The sequence below is a fragment of the Oxyura jamaicensis genome, chromosome 2 (genome assembly GCF_011077185.1).
Source record: "Oxyura jamaicensis isolate SHBP4307 breed ruddy duck chromosome 2, BPBGC_Ojam_1.0, whole genome shotgun sequence".
Classification (NCBI taxonomy): Eukaryota; Metazoa; Chordata; class Aves; order Anseriformes; family Anatidae; genus Oxyura; species Oxyura jamaicensis.
Window position 1 is genome coordinate 23,679,888 of NC_048894.1, and position 19,187 is coordinate 23,699,074.

General features: G+C 37.2%; 1 protein-coding gene and 1 long non-coding RNA gene across 2 annotated transcripts in view; both read left to right on the forward strand.

The window, feature by feature from the left end:
• Positions 1–19,187, forward strand: part of CDK14 (cyclin dependent kinase 14) — a 329,549-nt gene that overhangs the window by 13,668 nt on the left and 296,694 nt on the right. The gene's annotated exons all lie outside the window — the stretch shown is intronic.
• On the forward strand, positions 7,396–8,753 carry LOC118162966. The gene is made up of 2 exons (XR_004748746.1): positions 7,396–8,181; positions 8,526–8,753. It is a non-coding gene; the product is annotated as an uncharacterized LOC118162966 (long non-coding RNA).

The window sequence follows — 19,187 nt, forward strand, 5'->3', positions numbered from 1 at the left end:
TCAGAGAAACGTGACAAAATGAGATGAGTTTCCAGGTCTACTTCAGGTCTACTTTGTGTGGGGGGTGTTTCTGTGGATCAGACGAGTGGGTGTATGCGTTCCAGAGACATGGAGTCTTAATGTAAGCTGCTAAAATTTTGGTGAAGTGCACTTATGTGTAAATCCTGCTGTTTATTTTCTTTGGATAGATGGGATGTAGTAATTTATTTGTTACTCTGCTTTGTTTTATCTACCCAACAAAGTATGTTACATATGGGATCAGTAGCTTCTTGTTCTTGACCTTTCTGGGTAGTCTGGGTTGCAAGACAAAAAATAATTGTGTGTCCTTCTTGATGGTTCTATTTCCTACCTTCCTTGTACTTAGACTATATTGCTTTTTTATTATTTCTTCAAGCCACAGTACTAGCATACATATGACTTTATTTAAATGTTCTTCTCTTGAAAGTATCTAAATGAAGATAAATGGCTTCTGTCTATTTTTTTTTCCTTCCTGAGAAATTCTTTGTGTATGATGCCTCATCTGATGTGTTACAGTGTCACTGATAACTGTGTATTTGCAGAATGCCATCCACAGTAATGAAGGTTCTGAGTCAATTGACATCTCTTGCTTATTTACGTGGAAGAAAGAAGAAGGGAAATTGCAGGTTATACTTGTTTATTTAAGCAAAACGTATTTTATGTGCATGATGCAATATCATTTTGATGATGATATTAAGGCCTAAAGAAATTGTCATTGCCCTACACCTCTTTCTGTATTTATTCTGGTGTTTCGTTATCTTTCCTCTTCCAGCAAAGCTTTGTACTTCAGTGCCAGCTGCTAGTACTTTTGCTCTTTCCAGCAGTTTTCAAACTAAGTTTCATGATTCAAATGTGAGTAGCATAGGTTATTTAAATGTGAAATACTGGCAGTGATTTAATAACCACAACTGAGAGTGAACGCTGCTGAATACTTAATGATAAAACATGGGGGCAAGACCACTGACAGGGTCTGTAATGGTCATTATTCTCAATTCTAACTGAGATCTGGAATTGGGTTCTCCCGAGCTAGTTACTTAATCTGAATTAAGTTTCTCTGTAGGATCCAGATGTTCATCTTTTTCAGTCTTGAGAAATAGAAGCAAAGTTACTAGCTTTAGAAGCTGTTCACTGCTGTGCAAGCCCAGGAAAACCAGTGACTTACATAGATACATTTTTTTCCTGCTGACATACTCTGTAGGGCTTTTCTTTGTACATGAACTTCTGAGTCTGATAACACACTATGCAAGATGATGTACTTTCCATACACACACGCTTGAGGAATTTTCCTGTTTCTGTTAGAGTAAAATGAAATTCTTGTTACTGGTGGATTTTTAATTGTGCAGAATTGTGGTCAGTTCTATTTTACTTTAATAGGTTCTTTGTCTTTCTTTTCCTTCGCTGGAACTGTTTCACTGGATCTCTGGACACGCTGATCCTGAAACCATACCTGAGGCTGGCGTCATGCTGTTCTTGAACTTGTTTTCTGACTACAGTTTTGAAAATTTAACAGTCTCAGGAAATTTGTTAGAGGTCACATTAGTTAGGTCATATATGCCTTTCAGCTTTGATATCTGGAAGGCTTTCTGTTATCCTGAGGACGTTGCAAGAAGCAGTGTTGAGACTAGGACATGTATTTTGGTTCATATTATTTTCTTAGCTAATACCCTCTCAGCAAAAGCATTTTTCCTTGCTGTTTTGTTAGGCAACTTGAGAGAACAGTTAGAAGAATGTATTGATGTAGTTTTTAGTCAATATCCCCTTGCTTTTAATCTCCAGCTCTTTATTAACATACAGAGATTTTTCCTGACAGAGGAACAAGAGTTTTGTATTTTTTTTTTTTTTTTTCCCTGTAAGAAGACTAGTTCCCTTCCCTCCAACATAGGGTTGGTATGTTTAAACCACTTTTGTATTGTTTGGAATTAGTAGTTGTCTTCTTATAACAGTTTCTGGCTTCATTTTACTTTTCATTCACCCAGTACTGTGACCAAAACTGCATCAGTAGTTTTTGTCCAAGGACAGCGTCAGTAGCTCTTGGTTAAGTCTTAAGTCATATGTAAGCTGCTTTGATTTCTTCTGTGTTTATTTTTTTCCCCTTTGTTTTGTGCCTGATTTTGTTTATGGCTTAGCCTCAGCGTGTAATTATCAGTATTCACCATTTATCTTTCTTCTTTTTTGTCTTGTCCTTAGACTGGAGTGGTTTCCTTGTCCATGGTGACAGGGCTGCTACTGAAGTGCTTGCCAGTTGTAGAGGGAGCTGCAGGCAGCACGGGAACACAGCCAGAGGTGTGAACACGCATCCCAAACACAGTAGGCAGGGAGATCAGGGGAGCACCTGCAGGCTGCCTGTGGCCATGGGGCAATGGCAGAAGTGATGGTGGCTTCCATTTATTTACTGACTTTCTAGGCAGCCAGACTTATCAAATGGTCTCCAACCTGCCGTACTTTGCTGATGCCAGTTACTGATGCAGTTTTACAGTTACTATAGTAATCTCTACTTGCTCAAAAATAAAAAGTATAGCTTATCCATGCAAAGCATGATGCCACATTGATTAATCAAATTAATCATTCTTAGTTTCTTTAGATATGCAAAATGTCTTGTGATTGCAGGTTTGCTCTGTCTGGAGGAGAAAAAAAGTCTCTATATACATACATAAAAAGAAATTACCAGTTAGAAACAGGATGTTACAGACTTCTCATGCTGACCTTGGAGATGCACAGAATTCCAGAAACCAGAGAAGAACATCTGGAGAAATACTTGAGAGGCTTTATTTATTTATTTATTACTGCAGCATGGCTCAGTTAAATGTGATGCATCTGGCCATTGTCAAGTCGTGATGGAAGCTCAGAGAAGATGAAGGGATATGCTCAATTTGCTTGCTCTTTAAAAGGTATACTGTAACACTTGAGACTTTTTTTCTGTTCAATTTGGTAAGAAAATGATATTTTTGCCTTTGAAACCAAAGTTTGAAGCAAGGAAGTAGTTACAAATTAGACTAAGTACATGTACTTCTTATATCTCAAGAACAGTTATTTTCAGTGGTGTGGAGTGAATACTTAATCATGCTTTATATTTGGACATAAGACAATGTTCAAGCTCATACTTTGAGCCCAAAGTGACGATATTTAGCAAAATACTGTATCAAAAGTAAAAATCTAAGTTACTGTTAAGAAAAATGGTTCTCGTATATTTGAACACTCTTGCTGGGGAAGTTCTTTTTCTGAAAGTTGTTTTCTGCATTAATATCAGCAACGTTCTAATTGAGATACTGGTAGGTTTAGTGTAAGCACCAATTATTTCATTCTTCCAGAAGTGTGGTAGAAATAACATGGATTTTTACAGTTGAAATGATGTTTCATTTTGGTGTCACCAGTCAAGCTTCAGACAGGACACCTATTTGAATCTATGCCTGTAGAACCTGGCAGAGCTCATGAGTATGTTTACTACTCACTGATAAGTTGGTGAGTCCAAGTAGGGATTTCAAGAGGTTGCTAGGGTTCAGTGATGATTTAAGACTTTAGAGCAGATGTTCTGCTGTGAGTGAGTCCTCATTGTGGAAAATTGTGTGAATCCTGTTTATTTTATTGTCAAAGTTTGGAAGAATGCCATGACTATCTTCCATGCTGACTTTCTATCTCTTGTGAAAAATGCAGAGAGGAGGCCTCTTGGAGGGGAAGGCAAAAACTTGATTTTTTTCTTTTGCCAAGGAACGTAAATGGAATTAGAGTTATTTAGTGGGAAACTATTAATTATACTCAGATTGTGCTTCTTAGCTTCCTTCAAAATTTAACTTCAGTGAACTTGAACTTCAGTGAGTTGCAACCCCCCTGTTTAACCCCAGGACCATACTACTTAAGCTCATGGTCTATTGGTCTATCAGTAATGCCATGAACCACTCCTAGGGACAGTAACATCGACAATATATAAATACCTGAAGGAAGGGTACAAAGAAGATGGAGCCAGGCTCTTTTTGGTGGTGCCCAGTGACAGGGCAAGAGACAGTGGGCAGGAACTGAAACACAGGAGGTGCTGTCTGGACATCAGGAAACATCATCTTATTGTGAGGGTGACAGAGCACTGGCACAAGTTGCCCAGAGATGTCTTAGAGTCTCCATCCTTGGAGCAGAAGGAGATTGGAAGGCACTCCCGAGGTCCCTTCCAACCCCAACCATTCTGTTGTGATTCATGCACTTTATTGCAGACTTCTTTCTGCAATCTGTTTGAAGCTTTTTGCATCACTTGTGTCACAAGCAATTGACTTTTAGTTATGTTGTATATAAACACCAATGATATTTTAAATGTTTTTGTAAGGAGAGGTGATCTGCTTCAGATGTAATTCCATACAGTGCATTGCAAGCTTTTGTGGTCCAAGTTCTGTAAGGAATGTCAGAGGTACTGTTTCAAAGTTCTTGTTTATGAAAGCTTAAAAGAAATCCAGATGTGAAGATTCTGTAAAAGCATTTGTAGTGACAAGCTTTTCTTTAGAAGTTCATTCCTATCCATCGCTCATCTGCCTAAGACACCTCTGGAAAAATCCCGTTTCTTTCCCTCCCCAAGCCTCTAACACTTGATACTCTAGAGTAAACAACACAGAGCTTTGTCAAATGAGGGGAATTCTACACCATGTCTTGATTTTTCTCTTTAATGGGCACTTGTAAAACTAGGGGAAGGACAGTGCTAAAGGAAAGTGAACAACTTTCTTTAAGTCTTGATCAGTAGTGGTTTTAGGCAGTATGGAGGAGAGGGGAGATACTGATGTTTGTATGTGGTTTTTCCTCTGTAAACCTAAGGGAAGGGGGAATATCCCATTATGTTTATTACTTACTGCATGTGTTTGTTTTCCTTAGTTTTCTAATTTAGTTGCTCTTCAGACATGTTTCATCCTCTTCACAAATTGTCATAGTGTGGAGTTATAAGAAGTGACTCTGGGCTGGTTGATATCTCTAAATTCTTGATCTAAAGCGTGGTCATTACATGCTTCCTGTGGTGAATGTCTCTGTTTATAGGCTTGCTCCTGAAATGTTTCTGGTGTTGGAACTGGCATTAGTATTAAGAAATATCATATGGAAAAAGGAGTCGTGGAACCAGAATGTGACCAGAATTTCTCATTACATCTTATTGGATATCAGAAGGACTGCTGGTTGTCATTTCTGCCTTTAATGTTTGAGGGTCTTACCCCTGATTTATAGGAAGGAGTCTGAGAGCTGGTGATGATAATGGGGCTATATTCCTAATGGGAAGGGTAGTGTTGTACCTATAACTTTTTGTTGTTGTTTATGCATAAAGCTGCCATCAACAAAGCACAGCTGAATGACTTGTATTTTTGGATGTGTGGCATACCTGTATTTCAGTTTTCTGTCTGAGATGGGCATGGGATCACGTACGTAACTTAAGGTGTAAACAGCTTCAAATTACCTTTCTTTCATTTGTCTGGAATTGCCCCTTTACTTTAATTGCTCTTGTTGTGGAGTACCTGCCATTCTGTAGTAGCAGGACAGCTTACATCCTGCAAACTTGTTCATGAAGCTCTGTCTTGATCACCAAACTTCTTCAGTAGAAGAGTTCAAAAGATTGTGCTCATTATGCTAAAAAATAAAAATAAAATAAAAATGGCACCGCTAGGCTCCTCCATGATCAAACTTGGGGACATTTTAAAACCGGGCCATGAGTAATTGTACAGTAAAACAGAATTATTAATTTATCTTTTTTTTAGAGAAGGGACTAAATTATGTCCACCCTTTCTGTACAGTTTTGGAAAAGAGAAATATGCATTAATAAACAACATGACTGTAATTAATTAATGATCCTCTGGAGAGGGTTTGCTCCCAGAGTAGCTAATTACTGTGTAAAATACTAAAAAATTAATCCCAAAGCACATCATGAAAAATCAGCCATGGGTTAGTGAATTGTGGTGATTGAAACAGATTGTTTTTTGTCTTAATGGCTAAAGTTAACAACTGAGACAAATGATAAAATGCAAAACAGAACTCCAGTGTTTAGGTGCATTTTGGCATTTCTAATTAATGAGCTTTTATCTGTGCCACTAAAAATAGCATAAAGATCTTAGTAGAATTAGTGTGAGCTATAAACCTATCTCTTTTTTATTACTTGTGGAAGATCTAGACAGGTCCTAAACGTTAGAGTCCTCAACTTCATCATTCCCTACTTCTTTGTTATCTGTCTTCAATATTCTGCTGGCTCTGTCAGTTTTCTCCTATTTCAAATAGAATTCAAGTGTTTTTTTTTGTTTTTAATTGTTCACAAAAATAAATTTCAGAAGCTTCCTATCCTATTAACATAGATGATGACATCAATTTAGGTACCTTTTAATGAACAGTTCATTGTGTGTTTCTCAGTTGGCAACTGGCATAGATTTTGCAACTGGCTTCCTAAATTCTTAGTAAATTTTTGCAAAGAATGAAATTCAGTCTGCTTTGTGCCTCAAGAGCTTCAGTGATTTCCAGGGAAATACATGAATATATCAAAAACTTGAACCGTTGTAGAATCAAAACCTTGATTTGTAAAATGGTACTTAGTAAGAAAAACAGGCACAAGGTAGTAATTTTTTTTTGTTGAAAACAATGGTTATTGCTCAGATAAATGTTAGCAGCATTGATTGATTGCTGACAAGAGGTGTAGAAGTGATTAACATGACAATGTACAAATCATGCCATAAATATTTTTGTCCCTTGCAACTGCAGCAGGTATATAAACTTGACTTTCAGGTATTTTGTAATGTGCTTTTTGAAAGAAACACGTTCTTTTTCCTTTGGAGAGAAAATTAGAATTATTTCATACTTAAGTTTCCTTGTGAAGTCTCTATAATTCTACTTCAGCCTAGCTGATGCATCTTTTGTACAGTTTAAGTGAAGCTTTGATGCATGCTTAGATACCTCCCCTTCTTCCTTTCCTTCCTCGCTCCTAAATCTTATTATGTGGCTTTGCTATGAACAAATGAACTGTTCCCTAGGCTGCTTTTCAGAAAATGAGTTTTCTCCCTGTGCAGTCTATTTATAAGTCTACATATGTTACATACATATATCACTCTCTCTGTAGACTAATAAATAAACTGCAGTGAGAAATGTATAATAAACTATATACATTATATAATTTATATTTTGTATATTATATAATATATAACATAAACAGTTATAAATAAGTATGTATAAGTAAGTAAGGATATCAGAAATATTTATAGTGTGACTTTCAATCTGTATAGGTAATGATTTAGAAACACTCGGTTCTCAAATATAAGTGAAAATTAGTTGGATTAGGCTTAGAACCAATGACCTTTTTTTTTTTTTTTTTTCTTGGGATGAATGCATGTACAAAATAAATTAATTGTTGTCTGTAAAATGATGTATTCAAACTACAGATTTCCGTGCTTGGCAGGTTGGGTCTTGACTTGGGCATTTCATCCTTCCTTTATCTGTTATACATATTCTGTATAAACTTTACCATCTGCATGCTTGATGTAAATCACTTCCCTCACGTTGACTGGAAGGATTTGGGAGGGGAAGCTAGCAGTTACATTGCTGGTGTATTCTCAGCTTTTATAGATAGGAGGCATGCTGCCCAGCTTCTTCTCTGTTTCCACCTTGATGCTCTGAAGGAGTTGGGGAGGTGACAGCAGAGGGAGTCATGTGGTTTTCCTTTGCATACCTATAGAGAAGGGGTTACCATTTTATTCTTTGCTCTTGCTGTCTAAGGTACTTTGTTGAGGTGCCTTTGGGAGTTCCTCTTGGAAAGGCTTGGCTGGAGCTGGAGAAAGTAAGAACAGTTATGGGGATATGGAACAGCTGTGTCGTAAGGAGAAACTGAGTAGATTGGGATCATTAAGTCTGGAAAAGACCACCAAGGGTGAATATGACAGATATGCAAAATTATGAATGATGTAGATGAGGTGATTAAAAATAAATTGAAAAGACAAAAGTTTTCTGTATAGAGCTTAATTGAATTGATCTCATCACCTCATGTTGCTGTTTCTGACTTCCCATAGTAAAGGTGCTCAGGGGCCTGTTTTGGAGGTAAAAGCCTTCGCAGGGCTCTTGGTGTGTGTGGGATTTTTCCCAAGATTTGAGAGAGCAAAGCATGTCTGGGCAGCCAAGCAGATGTTGGAGGAGGGGACAAATGAAAACCATCTGGAGGTGACTCTCACTGGAAGGGTATGTGCTCCCTCAACAGAAACCACAGAGCTTATCTGTTGAGTGTCAGAGAAAGCAGGCTGGGCGGAGCAGTTTGATCCAGTATTGGCTTTCTTACCTTTGGTTTTTATTGCTCAGAACTAGGGACGTTTAAAAATTGCAATGGTCTGGTAATGTTTCTTGGGGCTAATATCGTTGAACAATCCTGCTACTTCTGGCAAAACTCCAGGCATAGTCATAGATTTGGTTAATCTTTTGCAGTTCATGATTTATCTTTATCAGATGCCTGGCATAAGTGAACTTTTTTTTTTTTACTTTTTTTTCCCTGAAATGAGTTGTCTCCTGGAAGTCTACCTAATCTGTAGAGCTGCTGGCAAATCTGATGCAGCATAACCTGGAGCCAAGAAAGAAGAATGAAGAGAAGAATAGTGAAGAAAAATGGGAGCATAGTGAAGGCATCTACATGTTTTCAAGGAAGAGGAAGATGTCTTATCACTTAAATAAGATTCAAAATGTGACTTCATTCTCTCCAAGTTTTGTGAACTTCACAGGAAACGCTATTTAACATAATAAAACACTTGTTTACCATTAGACTTTTTTCTCCTTTCTGAATAATTCTTAAGACATCAAAATAATTTATATCTGAACTGTTTTCCTCCAGCTCCTATTAACATCTAGTTTTTTTTATTTCCATTCCTAGTAGGTACAGTTTTACCTTATGGCTTGTGTTCCTGTGCATTATTTTCAAATGGGACCACAGGGACTTGCTTTAATTTGTTTGTATTCTGTTTTCTTCAAGCTTGGATATCTCTGTAGGCATTTTTCTTGTGTGCATGTGTATATGCATGTGTGTTTTTTTTTTTTAACATCAGATAAGAGTTGTGAGTAAAGATTTCTTTTTTTTTGACTAGCCTAATTTTCTGTAATGTGCATTTTCTTTGAGAATTAACAACGCTTCATCTTTAGCAAAGATCATATATGAAGTTTTGACCTCTTTCTTACAGTCATGCTTGTGATCTGTATTTCAAAATTGTTTATCTTATGTTCAAGTATCTTGCTTGTAGCTCTTACAGTAATACATTACAGACTGTTGTGTATGTCAAACAATTTAGTTTTTGTACTATATATGACTGCTTTTGTGGAGTCACTTTCATTTCCCATTCTCTTCATGTTGGTGCTTATGCTGCAGAGTACTACTTATCTCAAATGAGCATTTTTTTTTTTTTTTTCCTAAAGGAACTATTAGTTCTTTATTTTTGCTCTGTTGTGTTGGAGTTTTTGCAGTGTTGGTGCTGGTTGCATGGCTATTGTTAGGGGTCTGTTAGCTCTGCCATTACTATTGAGGATTTGCATGAGCTCGTAAGTATGCAATAAAATAGCATTGTATAGGAAAGTTGCATACAAAAATTTAGACTGAAAGACAATTAGACAATAACTTATGTTGGAAGGGACCTCAGACGAAGTGAGAGAGAAGGTCTTGATGCTGTGCAAGCACTGCTCAAACACAGTGTTATCAACACTCTTTTGGTCACAGATAAGAAAAAGATAAACTCCATCTCAGCCAGACCCAATGCTACTTAGCTTGTTTTCCAGGTGACACTATAACAAACAGCAACAGGTATGGCAGTGCTTAAATGCTTTGGAAGGACATTAACCCAGGTGACACAGGACTCTAAGGCTAGAGCTCCTGCTCTAAGGACACTGCTTTAAATGTGATTTCCCAGAAAGAGCTGGCTAACAGGTTTTATGAAGGAAACTTTTTTTTTGGCTGTTAAATTTAAATGAATCATGATACCTCATGGTGCTAACTGACTGGTGACAACTGAGAACTTCTGCTAATAACTGCTGTTACTTAATATCTTTTATATTAAGTTTAAAAGGAAAAGTATGTTACATTAATAATTTCATGGCAGACGTGCATATGCATTTTTATAAACTGATCACACGACACACTATAGTGAATGCTGTGATGTTCCTTGAAGGTGTTGGACATTCTCTTTCTCCACCTTTCTTTGTTGGCATGAGTGCTATATGGTGACTTACTCTAAAGCTTTGGAGGTTTCCTTGCTGGAACGGGCAGGCCTGGAGTTCTGACAAAAGGTCTCAGACCTCTGAGAAAGTGAGGAAACAGCATTCTAGTTCTCTTTCATTTGTCTGGCAAAGCCACATTGTCAAGGACGTCTGTAGTTGTTTACAGATCAAAAGAGAAACAGTTGACCCATTCATGCCTTCTAGCATAATGGTATCTCGTATTTCTACTCTCGTATCTCCCTGTTTTCCCAGTAGATTTTAATGTGCTGAATGGCTTGTATTCAGGAGAAAATAATTAGGGAACATCAAGTCTTACATTTATTGATAAAGAGACGGTGGTAAAGGGAAAAATGAAAATATACTCTGACAAATGTCTATCAAAGACATTGAAGATTTGAAGAAGGGTGACTGGATGTGAGTATAACTCTTCTTTTATCAGTGCAAATGTTGGGGTGTGGGGGTGGAGGGAGAACTCCATCCATTTTTAACTGGAATGGAAAAGTCATTGTTACTGGTATCTAAGGAGGTACTCTCCTCAGCTGGGCAGGCTTTTGATACTGTAATTTTCCCAGGCATGGGGATGAGAATTTGCAACCAAGAATGTGGCTGCTACATTTTCTTGTTTAAAGTCAGAGAGGCCTGGCTACAGTTGAAGAATATTCATAGTTCTCTGGATGAACTTCTTCTGGCTATACAGTTTAAATAGAAAGTATTTCCGGAGTGTGTTGTTCGTTTGCATTATTCCCGTTCATGTGGTAAGTACTTCTGATAATTAACTGAAATACAGGAAGATGAAATAACTTAAACTGAAAATCCATAACTGAGGATTGAACTTAGATTTGGTATAGTCTACTGAGGTATTATCTGTTTCATTAAGTAAGTCGTGCAGGTGGAGTGAACCAGAGTTTTATTACCCTTCAGGTAAAAAGGGGAAAAACAGAGGATTTTGGGAATGGTTCTGTGCATGTGCACACATGCAAAGAAGAAAAAAAACCTTGAAAAGTGATTGAGCACTTCAGAAATGTCACATGTTCAAGGAATGGAGTTTCTGACATAAAGCTCTAAACATGGTATAATTGCATCAGCACTCATACTGCTAGGATGAATGACTCTTTGAATTGTTTTAACTTAGTCTGGGGGTCTTGTCATTTGAGATCTCCAGCAGACAAGAGACAAATTTCTATTTAGTGCACTAGAAAGAAGAGCAGGAATTCATGCTTTATATAGTGTCTTAGCTCACATACATTTTAACGCTTACTATCAAAAAAACAGTGAAAGAAAAAACAACTCCTATTAATTAATGAAAAAGAAACATTGACAGTATTTGACCAACCTTTGCCCAGAAGGGAATTTAAACAAATTTTAAAACATGCACCAATAATCAGAAATCCATGTGCTATATATGCAGGTAAACCATTGTAGCAATTATATGTGATACTTAAAAGGAAACGAGTGTGAGATGTATGTTCTGAGAGACTGCACATCCTAAATCTTCATCTGCAGTTCTTATTTTCCTAGATTTGTTGACATCTTTGCCCAGTAATTTATTTGGTACTGCACAGAATGAGTTCATGTCAGGGGTACATAAGGATACTGAGGGAAGAAAAGACATCTTGCCTTGTAGAAATTAAATTGGAAAGAAAGTGGCGCTTTCTAATAGGGCAGTAAAGGCTGACTTGCCTTTAACAATCAAAATAAAAGTTGAGAAGGGCTCATATGTTAGTGATTTCCAGGTTCCTAAGAAGGGCAGTTTCAGTGTCCAATCACATAGAAAAAGTGCTTCCTAGACAAATTATTTGAAAAGTTTATCAGTTTTCAAAATCCGATGGAAGGGAGTTAAAAAAACTTATTACAGCTAAGTGAGTGTATAAATGTAGGCTGTAAATGACACCAGTTTGATCATCAATGCTGTCTGTTTTCTTTAGCAGATAAATAGGGTAATTTTATCAATATATCTAGCAAGTGCTTTAATTAATATTTTTTTTTGGTGAGATTCAGGCCACAGAGAGTAATGATATGTCACTTCACCATTCTGCTTTCCTGCCAGTTGTGGTCCTGAGAGCTTGTCTCTGGTAGAGTTACTGAGGGAAGGGAGTGAATTTGGATTTCTGAACTCTTTCTATCTGGAAGTGCTTCATGCAGAAGGGTATAATTTTCTGTTTTACTCCCACGACTAGCTTCTGTATGTGGAAAACAAGAAATGTGTAGGAAAGGAACCGAACTGTTACAAAATGGGGATTTTTAAAGTGGTACTTAAAATTCTTCTTTAAATACTTCACCGTTTCTTTTCACTTATGTTTCAGGTAGTGGCCTTACAGGAAAGCACCACTGGTTTAATGTTTTTGCAAATATGTTATGAATTTTTTTTCTGGTTTTGTGTTGAGGTTTTTGCTGTCTTTTCAAGCTCTCAGCATTTAGTAAAATGTGTGACTCTTTTTTTGTGTGTGTGTGTGTCCAACAGTTTCCATGCATTAATGTGTCCTTGATTTTGATTTTGTTTTGTTCTTCAGTCAGAGGACAAAAGTATTTTCATACTTCTGCCATGCTTTATTTGCCATTCTTTAAAAATACAAGATAAACCCAGAACTTGCTAACGTATTGTGGAACATACACCGATTAAATGGATGTATATTCTGCTTGATCTTGCTCTTCTCCTGTAAGCACTAATAACCAATTAAAAAACAAACAAACAAACAAAAAACAAACAAAAAAAACGGATAGGAGCACTTCTCCATCACTGGATGGTATGCCGAATATGGTGGTTATATATTTTTGAGGACTGGAATAGAAGCTTGCTGAATGGACATGGGAGCCCCAAGATGTTTGTTTCTTTTGATTCCTTCCCTGGGTCGTCTTCTGGGGAGCATTAGCCATTTGAAGACAGCTATACATGCTCAGGAAGTAAACCTCTGCCTGAGTAGTTCTGCAAACTGTACTAATAAACCTTCAGATTCGTAGCACTAGCATGATCCCTCTAGGATGCATGAGTGCTTCATTTCTCTAAGTGTGTGTGTGCAGACTGTTTTGTGGTGCTAAGCAGTAGCACATGGGAAAGAAGAAGTGCACTACCATTTATTTCTCCCATCAGTGAGCAATGTGTTGAGGTATTAAGCAGATTATTTTGTAGATGTGCTCAGCACATTAGGGAACAAATAGGAAAACAGGCTTCTTTTCAGCACAGAAGGCAGAGAGGAGAGGGAAAGGGGTAATTAGAAAAGGCGGCTGGCCTGGTGGCATTGCCAGTGAAGGATCAGTGGAGAATGAGGAGGAACACGTAGAAAGAATTGGAAGCTGAGGCACTAGTTGGGAATGTGTGGGGAGTAATAGTGCATCTCCGTGGGTTTTTTCTTTCTGAATATCATACATGGAGATGTCCGTGAGGAAAAATATCCCCTAACCTTTTGTAGTTTACATGCGAACTGAGGCAGCTGGTGGGAGGGACGCCAGAGGTTGCAGCTTTGCTGTTTAAAACAATTTCCTCTAAGTGTTGCAAAAAATGAGCATAATGAAGCTGGTAGTGCTTTATGGCAAGAAATCACTCTGGAAGAGGTGATCTGATTCTATTGAAAACTATTGGGGAGATGTCATTAAAGGAAATGGAATCAAATAGATATCGGTAAGATTTTGCATTTTGGTGCATTTTCTCCTGGTGCTGGAAAATGATGCTGAGGTGTACTAAGACAGTGTGCATTGATCAAAGTGGAGGTGAACCTGATCAGTAACCTTCAACAAATGGCCCTGTGCTGGATCTGCATCAACCCATAGCACCTGCAGGGCTGGGACTGGGAAACATGTGGGTTTGATTGATTAATTAATAAAGCAGTGTCAGCAGCTGGGTATTAAGCACCTGATAGGAAAGTGTTATGAATGTACACAGCTGCAGACCAGTGCCCGATCTAAGCAGCATAGATGTGAATGGGATATACTCCAAATGAGATTAAGGGAAGCATCCCTTTTACTAATAACTGGCCAGATGAGTCATATGTGGAGGTATTTGGTACAGTTTCGGTTAGAGCTGCAAAATTTAAGTCCCTCTGTTTTGGGGAACCTAAACATCAGTGTGGAAGTGTGTCCCAGGCCACGCGCGTGTGCCTCTGCAGCCCAATGCCAGCAACGCAATGTCAGCTGATGCCACAGCTTCATAAGCTTTCAACTACCTATAAGTCCAGACAATTCTTTGTTCTTATATTTATATTTCATTGCCACAGTATTCATACAGTGTTAGAAGGCACTTTCTCCCGTTGACAAGTCAGTAATAACAAGCAGCTAAATAAAGGACTTCGGTGGCTGAAAAGCCAGAGCCTTCCAAACAGAAGCCCTGCCTTCGAACCTGGACAACAAATGCCGTGTATATGCCAAATATATGCTGTTTATGCTTTTCTTCTCAGATGTAGTAATTTAAAATTTCATCATATGAAGGATTGTATTTATTTTACTCATGTTACTAATCTGTGTAATTTGACAGCAAGTAGGGACATAAACTTCACTAAGATTCAGATGATAAAAAAAAAAATTGGCAGAGGTCCTGCCTTTCATTCTAACAATACTGAAAGTATGAAGTGGCAGCAGGAAACACAGGAGTGCATTTGGCTGGGGTTACAAGAGCTGCTGATTTTTGTTGTTGATTAATACACTATAACTTAAGGTGGTGGTGCAAGCGTGAGACATGGTTTACATTTCTGCAGTGCTTGTCTGCTGTGTACTTAGTTGGATTTTTTTTTTGTTCATTTGTACTTGAACCTAGGATAAAAACTAGGCCTTAAAATAGCCGGGTGCCTTTTACCTGGGGCTGCCGGTACCACATCCTGCCAGGGCTGCAATAGGTGAGTGCCCCATCTGCAACAGAAGGCAGGGCACTGAAGAAACCAGCTGTGTTCTTCAAGTCTTCAGACAAATGAGAAAACACCTGTTTTTTATGTATCCTCACAGGCTTTCTTTTGGTGCCACGTGTAATCCATTCAGAGGATTTCCCCCAAACTGCAACATATGGATTTCTCAGTATTCTTTTTTTTTTTTTTTTGGTAATTTTATACTTATTAAAATACCTTTAATCTGAAATGTTTGTTTGAATGGATCTACAGAGCTTCCTTCCACCTGTTTTTATCAAATGATTGGGGAAGAGGATTGAAAAAAGCCAATAGCACTGTCAATTTTAACATAGAGGTGTTTTTAAGCTGACTCTTTATACTTCTGGAGAAGTAGTTTGGTTACCTTAGAGAAATATTTCTTCTTGCAAAAGTCATCCAATAGTGAGGTGAAAGATCAAAATGTATATACAGCTGATAAATACTGATACTGGTTATTAGATGTGATGGATCAGATGTTTTTTTTTATGGTGATGTTAAATTTGAGGATATGATTTCTTATCAAAAGATGCAATCAAAATTTGTCTCATTTTTAATTATCCCAGACATTTCTGCCAAATTTGTGCCTAGCAGGTATAATAGGCATATCTTTGGTTTTTATTCTTCAGTGTGTTATACATTTTTGGCTATTTAGATAGCAAATCTAAATCTAAATTCTCACTAGGTGGGAATAAATAAATATATATGCACATAGTAAAGCTTATTATGGAATAGTAACAATACCTGTGAATACCTAAGATACCACCACTGGCACAGAAAGTTAAATAAATAAATACCATGCATTAGTATAGAAGCCAGGTTATCATAGGTTAAGAGGTAGTTACAGAAATGTGCAGCCTTCCATGTTCTGCTCAAATGAATTCATTAATTTTGGGGAGCGTGCTGTACAGTCTCTACGAAGAAGTTTTGAGTAAATGATTCTGTTGTGTATTCTTAAAAAGAGAATGTGGGTTTCTGCAATGATAAAAATAAAGAAGGAATACACATTCTTAATTTGAAGTTGGTTATTTGGAAAGGCAAAGGTTACAAATGCAGAAGAGGTGTCTTACACTTGGTCTAAGCTGTAGCTTATTTCAAAGGTGTACTCAGAGCAAAGCAGTAAATAATATATTAAAAAATGTGTTTTGTATGGCATAATAAAATGGTGTATTTTTTAAATAGGGAAGAGAGTATACAAGAATGCAAATAAAAGGAGTGGAAGTAGATATGAAAATTAGGATGCTTTAATTGGCTTTATGTTTATAAGTAGAGGAAACTATCAGCAGGAAAGTAATAAATGATGAAAGAATGAAGCAGCCTGGAAAGCTTCTGATGTAAGGGCATTTTGTGGAAATATTGTTCAAGTGGTGAATAGGTTCCTGTTTATGTAAGTTCAGGCTCTTGTTGTTTGCTTAATTGTGTGCCTCATAGTTCTTGTTCTGAAATCAGACTTTAAAATAACTACAATAGCATAGATCAACAACAACAGTACCCCAGGGCAAAACTCACTCCAAGCTATGAAGAACGTGAAATCTGAGAGCTGTGAGCTTGGGTCACTGCCATTTGAAGAAAAAAAAACAACAGTAATGCCTGAAACCTTTGGACACAATTTTTTGGAGGTGCAGAATTTTTTGACCATGGGTTTGTCAGTCTTACAGGGAGTATTTAGGAGGAGTCATTCAGGTCTGGCTTTGACATCTAGTGTCAAACTGCCTGAACACATCTGTACCATATTTGGGTAAAGGGGTTATGAGAGCGTGAAATGTATTAACTACCAGCACACATCTAATGCCACAGTTAGATAATACTGAAACCCCTCTATTCTTCATACCTCTGTATTTTTTTTCTTTCCTATGCTGATAGATGAGGCTGAAACATACCAGATTAGTACATCTAAAGATTATCTTGTGTCATGCATTCTTTGAGGAAATTATTTAGCCAAACCAGTTTACAATTTCTAGCCCTAGAAGAAAGATTTTTAGCTGTTGTATCCAATGTCAGTAACTGTGATTTTTTTCTTCCTTGTGGAAGTGTTTAATTTGTTTGCTGCTTTACTGTAGCACTTTTCCTAGTATATAAAATCTCTTTAAAAATAAGTGTGTAAAAGAGGAGAAGAAATAGTTCCTTTTCCTGGGAGTAACTTTTTGGGGGGGACATAGACATTTAAAAAATATGTCAAACCTACAAGTTCATGAGTTAGCATGTTTAAAAAAAAATAGTATAGAAGACAGATATTATGGTGTCTGTATTTGTTGTCAGTAAAGGTTAATCAAATGAATTGGGATGGTGTTTTAATGGAAACCAGCTATTGTGAGGAGTTGGTGATTTGTCATTCAATGCATTATTGTAGGGTGGTAAAATAGAACTTGCAACAGACATTTTTTTCTTTACTATGAAATTATTTTTCTTGTTGACATAATAGAGCCTGGAAACTAGGTGTCATGCATGTATTTGGCTGACTGGGTAAGTCAAATATGAATTAAGGCTTACACTGTGACTGAAAAAGCTGGAAAACTTAGTTGTGTCTGGTGCACATTGATTTAATTTGTTGAGTATGTCCTTTTGACGTTTGAAAGTCTGATATGCAGTTGGGTATATTGTACTGCAGGAACAATTTTTAAAACCAAAAGAATAAGCAATGGGAATGTCTTGTTGAAAATGAATTATTTAGTTAGAACTTTATAAAGTAGTTGCAGTCTCTGGGGCAGTTCTTCCCTTGTGCTTATATCCCGTTGGATTTAAAATGTTGTCATGGCAGTAATTTGTGGGCGTAAGGGCTATTTTGTTTCTGTATAGTTTTTGTACATTGTGTTCTTGAGCATGCAAGTTTCCATCCAAGTGTCCATCTATAAAACATTGCGTGGATTAAAGCATTTGACAACCTATTAAATTAAGCCGTTTTTGGCAGGATTAGTCAAATGGCATTTGATGCTCAAACTACATTTTTGCTTTTAATTATACAGCTGAAAAACTGACCAGGAGTTGTGTTTCAGCAGAGCTTGAGAAGGACAAGGTGTAAAGCTGTGGGCTCTGCAAAATTTGTGGTAATCTGGCATTCTTGGCTCATGAACTTAACCTGAGTTTTGCAGAGAATATGTAGACAATCTTTCTCACTTCTGTTAGTGGTCAGTTTAATGGTCAGTATTCCCTTTTTTGAAAAGGCTCACATGAAATTTGTGTCAAATTTTGTCCTCCCCCCCTCCCCCCCCTTCATGTTATGTTACATTAGGCATTTAAAGTGTTGAACTTCACAAAAACATTTAGGTAATAAAAATAAAGTAAATAAATCAGAAGAAAATTTGCTTTCTCTCCATATGGATAAGGGATGTGTAACTCAATCTGATTTCAAACAAACTGAAGAAGGAGTGATGAAACAACTTTCACTTGAATAAACTGTGACTTATGCAAAGTTCAGTGACTTCAAGTTGAGGGTTATTAAAATGGGGGCAAGTAAACGAGTTCTTTTTGAGTTTTCATTTTGTTATTGAACTCTGTGGCTTCTGCTACAAAACATGGAGGCCATCGTTGTTTTACCTCTAAGAGAACTGCTGCTTCTGTTAACTGTTGTCCGAAGAGAATATTGGTTTTACAAATTTTCTTATAATCTTCACTTGCATTTTAAAGGTGTTCTTTTCTGTGTTTAGTACCAGCAAGAGACTCAAGGAAAGTACTCCTCTCTGTCTGTATTCAATATAGGAGAATCAAGTTCAGCAAATCATATTTGAAGACCATTTTACATGATTCCTGAGACTAGAAGAGGTAGATCAGTAATGAGAAAACTTTTTCCTACAAAATATTTTTACAAATACGGTTCGAGTGGATGTGGAATACAACATTTTCAGCTCCCATATAGGAGTATTGAGGATTATTGCCTACACAGTAATTCTGAGAACCGGTTGTGTCATGATCATCACCCTCATATCCCTGTAATGAATGTTTAAATGGATAGCTTTTCTACCAGATCACTCTTAAAACCTGGAAATTATTGTAGCTGGTTAAAGGATTTTCAAAATTGTAAAGCACAGTGGGATCATTCAGTTATTCTTTTTTCCTCCATGGTTTATTGGAAAGCATAAAGATGCCCTACTCCTGTTACGTTACCCTGCAATAGTAGGGAACAACAGACTCTACCAATTTTGGTACAATAGGAAA